Raw genomic sequence first — 11886 nt, 5'->3', positions numbered from 1 at the left:
ATATAGCAATTACCACAGGTACAACTCAATTTGTAAACCCCGGGGTACTGTAAATCAGGAATGACATCCTTCACGGATGGGATCAGATCACGAATTTTGTGCACTGTATTGAACCGGACCTGGATCTTGTGTTTGTTTAGAATTTTGGAAATCTTTTTAGTAATGCCTGCTATATATGGAAGTGTGATGGTTTTGACTGGAGTATCAAGTGGTTGTTTCTGTATGGAGGGAGAGACAGCTTGGTGGATGGTACGGTCAGAGTAACCATTCCTTTTGAGGGCCAGGTGTACATGTTTTAATTCACTGGTCAGGTGGTGTTGGTTGGAAATGTAATGAGCCCTATGGTATAAAGTTTTGATGAGAGAATTCTTTTGGGCTGGGTGGTGGTGGGAATCAGGTTTCAAGTAGGAATCTGTGTGGGTGGGTTTCCTGTAGACAGAATGCCCCAATGAGCCATCAGGTCTCCTCTCAAACAGAACGGCTAAGAATGGTAGCTTGCCATCTTTCTCCACTTCCATGGTGAATTTGATGGCGGGATGTCTGGAATTGATGTGTAGGAAAAGGTTCAGAGCTGGGAGGCCATGTGGCCAAATGACGAAAGTGTCATCCACATTTCTCTTCCACAGGGAAGGTCTGAGGGTGGAAGTCTGGATGGCGTCTGATTCAAATTTGTCCATGAAAATATTGGCTATCACTGGTGATAAGGGGGATCCCATGGGGGTACCCTCATTTTTTTTGTAGGAGCCATTCCAAGTAAAGTAGGTATTGTTGAGGCAGTGCCTAACCAGTGCAGGTGTGTCGGGGTCTAGTCCATGTTGGACCAAATTTTCAATTATTTCAATGGTATCAGGTACTGGGACCTTGGTGAACAAAGAGACCACATCGAAGCTGACAAGGATATCGTCAGGGGACAGTACAACGTCTTTGACCTATGTGACTTTACCCAATAGAACCAAAGAGTATGGATCCTTGCAGTCACGAAAGCTTTAAATCTAGAAGTGTACACACACACACTGTACACGCACACAGTGTACACACACACACAGTGTACACACACACACAGTGTACACACATAGTGTACACACACACAGTGTACACACAGTGTACACACACACGGTGTACACACACACAGTGTACACACACACAGTACACACACACACTATACACAGACACACAGTGTATGCACACACAGTGTACACACACACACAGTGTACACACACACAGAGTATACACAATAATGTCCACGTTGTTGTTGCTGAGCTCACGCACCAAAGGGAGGGAGCAATGTAAAATTAATCTAAATCAACTTAAACTCCAAATCCCGCTCTGTGACGTCACCACCCTGCATTACTTCATCGGCGTGAAACGCCAGGGGGAGGTGTACCTAGCTAGTGACGTCATGTCACCAAGGCATTCCCCCGTCCACCACGCTCTTGAGCGTGACGTCACCTCCGCTTGGGTCACTGCCGTTATCGGTCCAGTCGCAATCCTTATTTGGGCAAAGCTACGCCCAGTGACTGGCGGCTCATTAACATAATGTAATCTTTGAAGCCGTCGCGAATTTATTGCGACGGGTTCAGCACCTACAATATATCGAATGGCACATTAACATAATTTAATCATACTCTAATTTATTTACGGAGCAGCTCATTGTGGGAGGAGCGTGTCTCGTTGCCCATAAGTGACGTCATGTCACCTGCTGCCGCGTGACGTCACGAGGCAACAGGAAGATATCGCTTCCTGCACTGAAATCCGAGGTGAGAAATTCTCATTGTGGTTGTGGTGGTTGTTGTTGTTTACCAAGGTAGAGCCTCTCTCTCTCAGGGATGTCAGTTGAGTAGCAGCGAGCATGGGAATCGATGTCCAGGTTGGAACTTTACAACGCGGGGCCTAGCCACGCGGGGCCTTGCCTCCTGCCCTCGCCTGATTGCGTTCACTTTAATTATCTCGCTTAAGTTTAATTTGTCTTCACCCGGCTCGCCACTTTGTAACTTTGTTTTATTGTCAATATTCACGCAGTTTTTATTTTCTTTTGTTAGCAGGCCAAGCCCGCTTGAGCTGCTATACCGCTCTTGTTATCAGAAGCAACCTGCCCACAACAACACAAGGTGAGGCTTTGTCAACGTGTGTGAATGTTTTGACTTAAAACTTTGGTGACTGCAGGAATTAATATTCTTGGTTCTTTCGGTAAAGTCACGTAGATAGAAAATAAAATTAAAATAACAGATAATCATTTTTCTTTTTTTACAATGAAGCAAAAAACCCCACAACGTTTCTATGGCAACATTAATGTTGAAGATGCGAGAGCTTACAGGAATATTTATGACATTTGCCCTCTCATTGCGTGCCATGACAGTGCTGTTTGCACAGTCACACATAGTCACTGTAAGATGATTTTCTTGGTCGTGTTGTTGTTTTGTTGCTTGTTGTGGTTGCACCCGATTCAAGAGCCGAATGGCTCACGGGACTATAACCAAAATAAATCAAACTGAAAATCAAAAAACTGAAACCGCGTGATGAATTTGGGAAAGTTTTTCACTGCATCTCCAAATATATATAAAAGGCAAAGTTGTGATTGTGTGTGTCCGTTCAAAATGTTTAGCGTACTTCCTGACATGCAACAAACTGTAAATTTGCCATGTGGGTACTTTCCAGACTGTACACTGTGCAAACATTATACAAATACACTTTTGTGTTTTTAGGGGGGGAGGGGAGCTCAATAATGTATAGATTTTTTGGACGGCAAGTGAGCTGTGACGTCAAATCTGTCACGTGACCCTCGCATGTGGAAGAGTAACGCGTTGTAGTGTAGTGGTTAGCGTTGTCTGTGTGTGTGTATGTGTGTCTGTGTCTGGCGGCTCATTAACATAATGTAATCTTTGAAGCCGTCGCGAATTTATTGCGACGGGTTCAGCACCTACAATATATCGAATGGCACATTAACATAATTTAATCATACTCTAATTTATTTACGGAGCAGCTCATTGTGGGAGGAGCGTGTCTCGTTGCCCATAAGTGACGTCATGTCACCTGCTGCCGCGTGACGTCACGAGGCAACAGGAAGATATCGCTTCCTGCACTGAAATCCGAGGTGAGAAATTCTCATTGCGATTGTGGTTGTGGTGGTTGTTGTTGTTTACCAAGGTAGAGCCTCTCTCTCAGGGATGTCAGTTGAGTAGCAGCGAGCATGGGAATCGATGTCCAGGTTGGAACTTTACAACGCGGGGCCTAGCCACGCGGGGCCTTGCCTCCTGCCCTCGCCTGATTGCGTTCACTTTAATTATCTCGCTTAAGTTTAATTTGTCTTCACCCGGCTCGCCACTTTGTAACTTTGTTTTATTGTCAATATTCACGCAGTTTTTATTTTCTTTTGTTAGCAGGCCAAGCCCGCTTGAGCTGCTATACCGCTCTTGTTATCAGAAGCAACCTGCCCACAACAACACAAGGTGAGGCTTTGTCAACGTGTGTGAATGTTTTGACTTAAAACTTTGGTGACTGCAGGAATTAATATTCTTGGTTCTTTCGGTAAAGTCACGTAGATAGAAAATAAAATTAAAATAACAGATAATCATTTTTCTTTTTTTACAATGAAGCAAAAAACCCCACAACGTTTCTATGGCAACATTAATGTTGAAGATGCGAGAGCTTACAGGAATATTTATGACATTTGCCCTCTCATTGCGTGCCATGACAGTGCTGTTTGCACAGTCACACATAGTCACTGTAAGATGATTTTCTTGGTCGTGTTGTTGTTTTGTTGCTTGTTGTGGTTGCACCCGATTCAAGAGCCGAATGGCTCACGGGACTATAACCAAAATAAATCAAACTGAAAATCAAAAAACTGAAACCGCGTGATGAATTTGGGAAAGTTTTTCACTGCATCTCCAAATATATATAAAAGGCAAAGTTGTGATTGTGTGTGTCCGTTCAAAATGTTTAGCGTACTTCCTGACATGCAACAAACTGTAAATTTGCCATGTGGGTACTTTCCAGACTGTACACTGTGCAAACATTATACAAATACACTTTTGTGTTTTTAGGGGGGGAGGGGAGCTCAATAATGTATAGATTTTTTGGACGGCAAGTGAGCTGTGACGTCAAATCTGTCACATGACCCTCGCATGTGGAAGAGTAACGCGTTGTAGTGTAGTGGTTAGCGTTGTCTGTGTGTGTGTGTATGTGTGTCTGTGTGTGTGTATCTGTGTGTGTGTGTGTCTGTGTGTGTGTCTGTGTGTGTGTCTGTGTGTGTGTCTGTGTGTGTGTATCTGTGTCTATGTGTCTGTGTGTGTGTGTGTCTGTGTGTGTATGTGTCTGTGTGTATGTGAAAGCGTAACGCATTGCAGTGTAGCGGTTAGCGCTACGCCGCACTACGAACCCGGTGACCCGAGTTCGATTGCCGCTCACGGCCACCACCGGCGACGATTATTTGAACCGCTTCTGGGCCTCCCCTAGGTCGACTCAGCCTCAAACGAGTAACTGCTGTGGTGTGAACATCGCCACTGGGGAGACAAAGGCGGCCGGACGTGGTGGATCCAAGTCCCGGGCGAAGCCGGATAGTACAGCTAGTCATGAATACATGAATGAATATAGACGTGTAAGCCACGTGTGACTGTATATATGAATTCCTCCATGGCTCGATACTGACGTGTAGATGGTGTGGATATTCTTATTTTCTGTCTGCAGCTGACGCTGGTCTGATGGAGCAAAGGCAGTCAGCACAGCAAGCCGGGACGACAAGTCAACAATACGACCAGCGTGCATACAGCACGGATCGGACTGGAAATTTGACACAGCACCAGAGAACTCGCAAAGAAGAGAAACCCTTCAAGTGCAGTGTGTGTGACAAGGCATTTGCATGGCCATCAGTTCTTGAGACCCACCAGAGAACACACACAGGAGAGAAACCCTTCAAGTGCACTGTGTGTGGGAAGGCATTTTCACAGTCATCTGCTCTTAAAATACACCAGAGAACACACACGGGAGAGAAACCTTTCAAGTGCAGTGTGTGTGGGAAGGCATTTTGAGATTCATCTCATCTTCAAAGACACCAGAGAACACACACGGGAGAGAAACCCTTCAAGTGCAGTGTGTGTGGGAAGACATTTTCAGATTCATTTGCTCTTAAAACACACCAGAGAACACACACGGGAGAGAAACCCTTCAAGTGCAGTGTGTGTGGAAAGGCATTTTCACAGTCATTTGCTCTTAAAAAACATCAGAGAACACACGGGAGAGAAACCCTTCAAATGCACTGTGTGTGGGAAGACATTTTCAGATTCATCTACTCTTAAAACACACCAGAGAACACACACGGGAGAGAAACCCTTCAAGTGCAGTGTGTGTGGGAAGACATTTTCATGGTCATCTGCTCTTAAAACACACCAGAGAACACACACGGGAGAGAAACCCTTCAAGTGCAGTGTGTGTGGGAAGACATTTTCAGATTCATCTACTCTTAAAAAACACCACAGAACACACACGGGAGAGAAACCCTTCAGGTGCAGTGTGTGTCGGAAGACATTTTCAGGTTCATTTGCTCTTAAAACACACCAGAGAACACACACAGGAGAGAAACCCTTCAAGTGCACTGTGTGTGGGAAGGCATTTTCACAGTCATCTGCTCTTAAAATACACCAGAGAACACACACGGGAGAGAAACCTTTCAAGTGCAGTGTTTGTGGGAAGACATTTTCAGATTCATCTACTCTTAAAACACACCAGAGAACACACACGGGAGAGAAACCCTTCAAGTGCAGTGTGTGTGGGAAGGCATTTTCAGATTCATCTCATCTTCAAAGACACCAGAGAACACACACGGGAGAGAAACCCTTCAAGTGCAGTGTGTGTGGGAAGACATTTTCAGATTCATTTGCTCTTAAAACACACCAGAGAACACACACGGGAGAGAAACCCTTCAAGTGCAGTGTGTGTGGAAAGGCATTTTCACAGTCATTTGCTCTTAAAAAACATCAGAGAACACACGGGAGAGAAACCCTTCAAATGCACTGTGTGTGGGAAGACATTTTCAGATTCATCTACTCTTAAAACACACCAGAGAACACACACGGGAGAGAAACCCTTCAAGTGCAGTGTGTGTGGGAAGACATTTTCATGGTCATCTGCTCTTAAAACACACCAGAGAACACACACGGGAGAGAAACCCTTCAAGTGCAGTGTGTGTGGGAAGACATTTTCAGATTCATCTACTCTTAAAAAAACACCACAGAACACACACGGGAGAGAAACCCTTCAGGTGCAGTGTGTGTCGGAAGACATTTTCAGGTTCATTTGCTCTTAAAACACACCAGAGAACACACACGGGAGAGAAACCCTTCAAGTGCAGTGTGTGTGGGAAGGCATTTTCAGATTCATCTCATCTTCAAAGACACCAGAGAACACACACGGGAGAGAAACCCTTCAAGTGCAGTGTGTGTGACAAGGCATTTGCATGGCCATCAGTTCTTAAGACCCACCAGAGAACTCACACAGGAGAGAAACCCTTCAGGTGCAGTGTGTGTGGGAAGGCATTTTCACGGTCATCTGCTCTTAAAATACACCAGAGAACACACACGGGAGAGAAACCCTTCAAGTGCAGTGTGTGTGTGAAGGCATTTTCAGATTCATCTACTCTTAAAAAACACCAGAGAACACACACGGGAGAGAAACCCTTCAGGTGCAGTGTGTGTGCGAAGACATTTTCATGGTCATCCGCTCTTAAAACACACCAGAGAACACACACAGGAGAGAAACCCTTCAGGTGCAGTGTGTGTGGGAAGACATTTTCAGATTCATCTACTCTTAAAACACACCAGGGAACACACACGGGAGAGAAACCCTTCAGGTGCAGTGTGTGTGGGAAGACATTTTCAGGTTCATTTGCTCTTAAAACACACCAGAGAACACACACGGGAGAGAAACCCTTCAAGTGCAGTGTGTGTGGGAAGACATTTTCAGGTTCCTCTGCTCTTAAATCACACCAGAGAACACACACGGGAGAGAAACCTTTCAAGTGCAGTGTGTGCGGGAAGGCGTTTGCACATTCATCAAATCTTCAAGTACACCAGAGTACACACACGGGAGAGAAACCCTTCAAGTGCAGTGTGTGCGGGAAGGCATTTGCACATTCATCAAATCTTCAATTACACCAGAGAACACAGAAGCATCAAAAGATCTGCAAGGAGTGGAGTCTGAAATCAGCTTGTGAAAGTCAAAGTGCCGCAATGAGCCCATCCCTCATGAAACACGAACCGGAAGAAAATCCCAGCCTGGACACTTTTAAAGGTATCGAGCTGAAATATGAAGAGGTGAAGGTAAAATGTGAAGAGGTGAAGAGGGAAGAAGTGATGGTGAAGAACGAAGAAGTGAAGGTGAAATGTGAAGATGAAGATTAAACACCAAAATGGGACCTTCACATCGATGGAGGCAACGTAAAGCAGGAGGAGAATTCTGACTGTGAGGGAGAGCGAGGCAACTCCCAGCAGTTTGTGGAAGTGGAGGTGTGGGTGGACTTCCTCCGAGACAATACAAAGTCAAGTGGAGACCCGGTAGATGTGTAAGCCAGAGACGATGTCGCTACAATAGATGCACCTTTGTCACAGGCCTTTAATGACAGGAATGTGAAGTTGAACACTCATTTCTTAGGTTCATCCTGCAGAGTAAGGGCGGCCAGTCTTTGTGGACCTGTGGGTTGGGTAGATCTCTAACCAGGAGCGAGAGACAATAAGCTCCCAAGCATTCACTATGTTATAACAATTGCATTTACACGGTGCTTGCTTTATCGCCTCAGCAACTCAAAGTTTCGTGTCGTACCTCGTCTGAAACACTCGAAGAGCATCCCCAAGTTGCAGCTGCCCCTGTGTGGCACAAGGTGGTGGCCCTGCACCGGCCTGCATGTGGACAAGAGCCTGTCAGTAGGGGGCGATGATTGATGTGTCATCCCAGTTGTGTAGTTTGTAGGCAATCTTGATTCCAAGCTTTCGTGACTGCAGGAATCCACACTCTTGAGTTCTTTCGGTAAAGTCACCACGTGGGTAGAAACATAACACATCACGGCATTTAGATCACAACACAAGCAATCGTCATCAGGTGGGACAACCACAGCAAGAGAAACTGCTGAAGAAGTAGGCGCCTACTCCAGCAGTTTCTTCTTGCTGCTGTGCTTGTCCCACCTGATGACGATTGCTTGTGTTGCCATCGAAACGCCGTGATTTATTATTTGTAGCGTAATGGTTTGAATTTGCTACATTTTGACCCAGACGCCAGCATGCAACGGCCTACTCATTTTGAATGACGCAACAATAGTACGTTGTACATACACTGTTAAGCAGACGGTGCGCATTTGTAAAATAACTTCTTGTTAATGCGATGTAACGTGATGCAGTCAATTTCGCTGCGGTAATTCAATGTTGTTAATATGCCCGTCAATGATTTAGAATGAATACTTGTCTGATTGTGCGCGTGCATGTAACATTTTGTCTGAGGGTCAAACATTGAATAAGTAATGTTAGGACAATGTGTGTGTGTGTGTGTTTTGGAAGTAACCTGTACAGAGAACTCGGGTGAGACCCGTTGTTCTTGTGATACAGGTCAAAGGGTACTTTTGTGTTTCACGAAGCGTCTGCCTCTGGAGCAACTCATTGTCTTTGAAATAGGGAGCACGCTCGGATCATTCATCAGTTACAAGGCATACCACTTGAAAGTTACACGTATAGGAGGAGGTACATTCTCTACAACACGAATTGTAGTTTTGTCTTACGTGTTGACGTAGATTTTGTCTTACTGGGACTATAAATGCTCCTTGCTGATTCACGTCTGGATGTTCGTACCTATCGGTTGAAGCAAACCCCACTACTGTTGTTGAGACGCTGTGCACCAATAAGGGTCCAACACATTGACGGCCTTCAGGCCAGGAAAGTCACAACATTTGCACACGAAGGACGCATTCACGCAAGTACCCCATGCTCCGTTTTTAAGTTTTAAAATGAAACATCTTTGAATTGTGTTGTGTTTTGAATTAGATGATTTTATTTCCTCATTAAAAGCTTGTATCAATTTACATCTGGAAGACTTCATTGAAAAGGACATTTCATGTGAATTTTCTCTCGTCATTAAGTAGATGGCCTTGCCGGGGGTTCGGACACACAGTGTACACACACACAGTGTACACACACAATGTACACAGTGTACACACACACACTGTACACACACAGTGTACACACACACAGTGTATACACATAGTGTACACACACAGGGTACACAGTGTATATACACACAGTGACACACACACAGTGACACAGTGACACAACAACAACCGCCATTCGCCACTAAGTGGCGGTGACGTCACCACGACGCTTGTGCCAGGCACAGTGACACACAAAGACAAAGATCCCCCGTGTAGCCTTAACAGACTGTAGGGGCAAGTGCTGTTAGCGAGCACCTATGAAGGCCGGAACGGTACACGAGGGGGTGGGTGGCCAGCACCACGCCCGACCGCCTTTGTCTCCCTAGTGGCGATATTTACACACCGCACCAGGTACTCAGTGACACAGCGACACACACAGTGTATACACATAGTGTACACACACACAGTGTACACACACAGTGTACACACACACACGGTGTATACACAATAATGTCCACGTTGTTGCTGAGCTCACACACCAAAGGGAGGAAGCAATGGAAAATTAATCTAAATTAACTTAAACTGCAACTCTGTGACGTCACCACTCTGCAGTACGTCCGGCGTGAAACGCCAGGGGGAGGTGTACCTCGCTAGTGACGTCATGTCACCAAGGTATTCACCCCTCCCCCGTCCACCGCGCTCTTGAGCGAGACGTCACCTCCGCTTGGGTCACTGCCGATATCGGTCCAGTGGCAATCCTTATTTGGGCAAAGCTACGCCCAGTGACTGGTGGCTCATTAACATAATGTACCGTTAAAGCCGTCGAGAGTTTATTTCGACGGGTTCAGTGCCCACGCCCCCATCCCTCGACATATGGGCCGGCGTCATTAACATAATTTATTCAGTTGGAGAGCTGCTTGTGGAAGGGCACTGACGTCATACTACTTCCTGCTGTCGCGAGGTAACAGGAAGCTGCCGTGTGCGCGCTTGCACTGAAATCCGAGGTGAGAAATTCTCATCGTTGTGGTGGTTGTTGTGGTGGTGGTTGTTGTTTACCAAGGTAGAGCCTCTCTCTCGTAGGGATGTCAGTTGAGTAGCAGCGAGCATGGGAATCGATGTCCAGGTTGGAACTTTACAACGCGGGGCCTTGCCTCCTGCCCTCGCCTGATCGCGTTTGCTTCAATTATCTCGCTTAGTTGAACAATCTTTGTAAGAAAGCAATCTACCAGGCTTTGCGTTTATTGTGTGTTGATCGACTCTCAGTGTTGCATTGCATTACATTTCAAAATTTTACTCTGTTTGATTAAAATACTATTTTTATATTTTTTACATTGTGTACAGTATGGAACATACCCACATGCCAAATTTCAAGTGTGTGGCACGTTGGGAAGTATGCTAAACATTTCGAACAGACACACGTATCCACACATTTCCCTTTCATATATAGATAAATCAGCATTTTGCGACCCCCACTGCCACCGTGTGGCATATTATTACGTGCCAGGGACTCTATGAGAGGACAACAGTCCAAGTCCATAATTGGCAATAAGTAACGGCAAAGCAGTTGTAAGTGACTCACAGAATTTTGCGCAGTTGCGTATACAGAGTACACGACTTCCCTGAAGGCAAACACCTTCAGCGAGCGCAATGCCGATCACACGCGTCGAATAAAAAGTAAGGGACAAGTCATTACATACTAACAACTCCTTACTTACTAACAACTCCTTACTAACAACTCCTTACTTACTAACAACTCCTTACTAACAACTCCTCACTTACTAACAACTCCTTACTAACAACTCCTCACTTACTAACAACTCCTTATTAACAACTCCTTACTTACTAACAACTCCTGTCATTTCATTGCTGGAGGGGTTGCCCCCCTACCTGAAAATCCTGGCTCCACCTCTGAGTGTGTGACAGTGTCAAGTTTGTGTTTTCAGTAAAGTCTATTAACTCTATTGAGCACGGAGGTTATATCAAAACAGTAGTTTAGTTTTGTTTTCCTCTGCAACTCTTTGTAAGAATGGAGTCAGGAAGTTAACACAGCACACACGTGCAGCTGAAGTCGGATCTGTTCATCCCAGCATTCAAGGACATCTGAGCCTGGCTTCACACCTCTAAGTTGCGATTGAACATTAATTTATGCATTTCTGCATAACACAAATAGTATTATTTTAAACACCCTTTGCTATGTCAGCTGAAGTTAGCTTTCATAAATATTCCTTTTGAAGCCAGACAGCTGAAATTGTGTGCTCGGAGTTTTTGGTTAACATTCATTTTGAAGATACAAGGGCTTCCAGGCATGTTTGTAACCATTTTCCCTCTCATTGTGTGCCATAACAGCCCGTGTGTTGAATTTGGGACACTTTTCCACTATATCATGAATATATGAATAAGTATAGACGTGTAAGTCACGTTTTACTGTGTATATATGCTTTCCTCTGTGTATCGATACTGACGTGTAGATGGTGTAGATATTATTTTTTTATGTCTGCAGCTGACGCTTCCTCTGACGCTTCCTCTGCAGAATTCGTCTGATGGAGCAAAGGCGCTCGGCGCAGCTCGTTACTACAAGGCAACATTGTGACTGGTGTGCATACAGCACGGATCGTACTGGAAATTTGACACGGCACGAGAGAACTCACACAGGAGAGAAACCCTTCAAGTGCAATGTGTGTGGGAAGGCGTTTGCATGTTCATCTACTCTTGTAGAACACCAGAGAACACACACGGGAGAGAAACCCTTCAAGTGCAGTGTGTGT

This window comes from Petromyzon marinus, unplaced genomic scaffold (genome assembly GCF_048934315.1).
Source record: "Petromyzon marinus isolate PM22_M1 ecotype Great Lakes invasive population unplaced genomic scaffold, UKy_Petmar_22M1.pri1.0 PM_G_Scaffold_39, whole genome shotgun sequence".
Lineage (NCBI taxonomy): Eukaryota > Metazoa > Chordata > Hyperoartia > Petromyzontiformes > Petromyzontidae > Petromyzon > Petromyzon marinus.
This window is presented reverse-complemented; position numbering follows the sequence as displayed.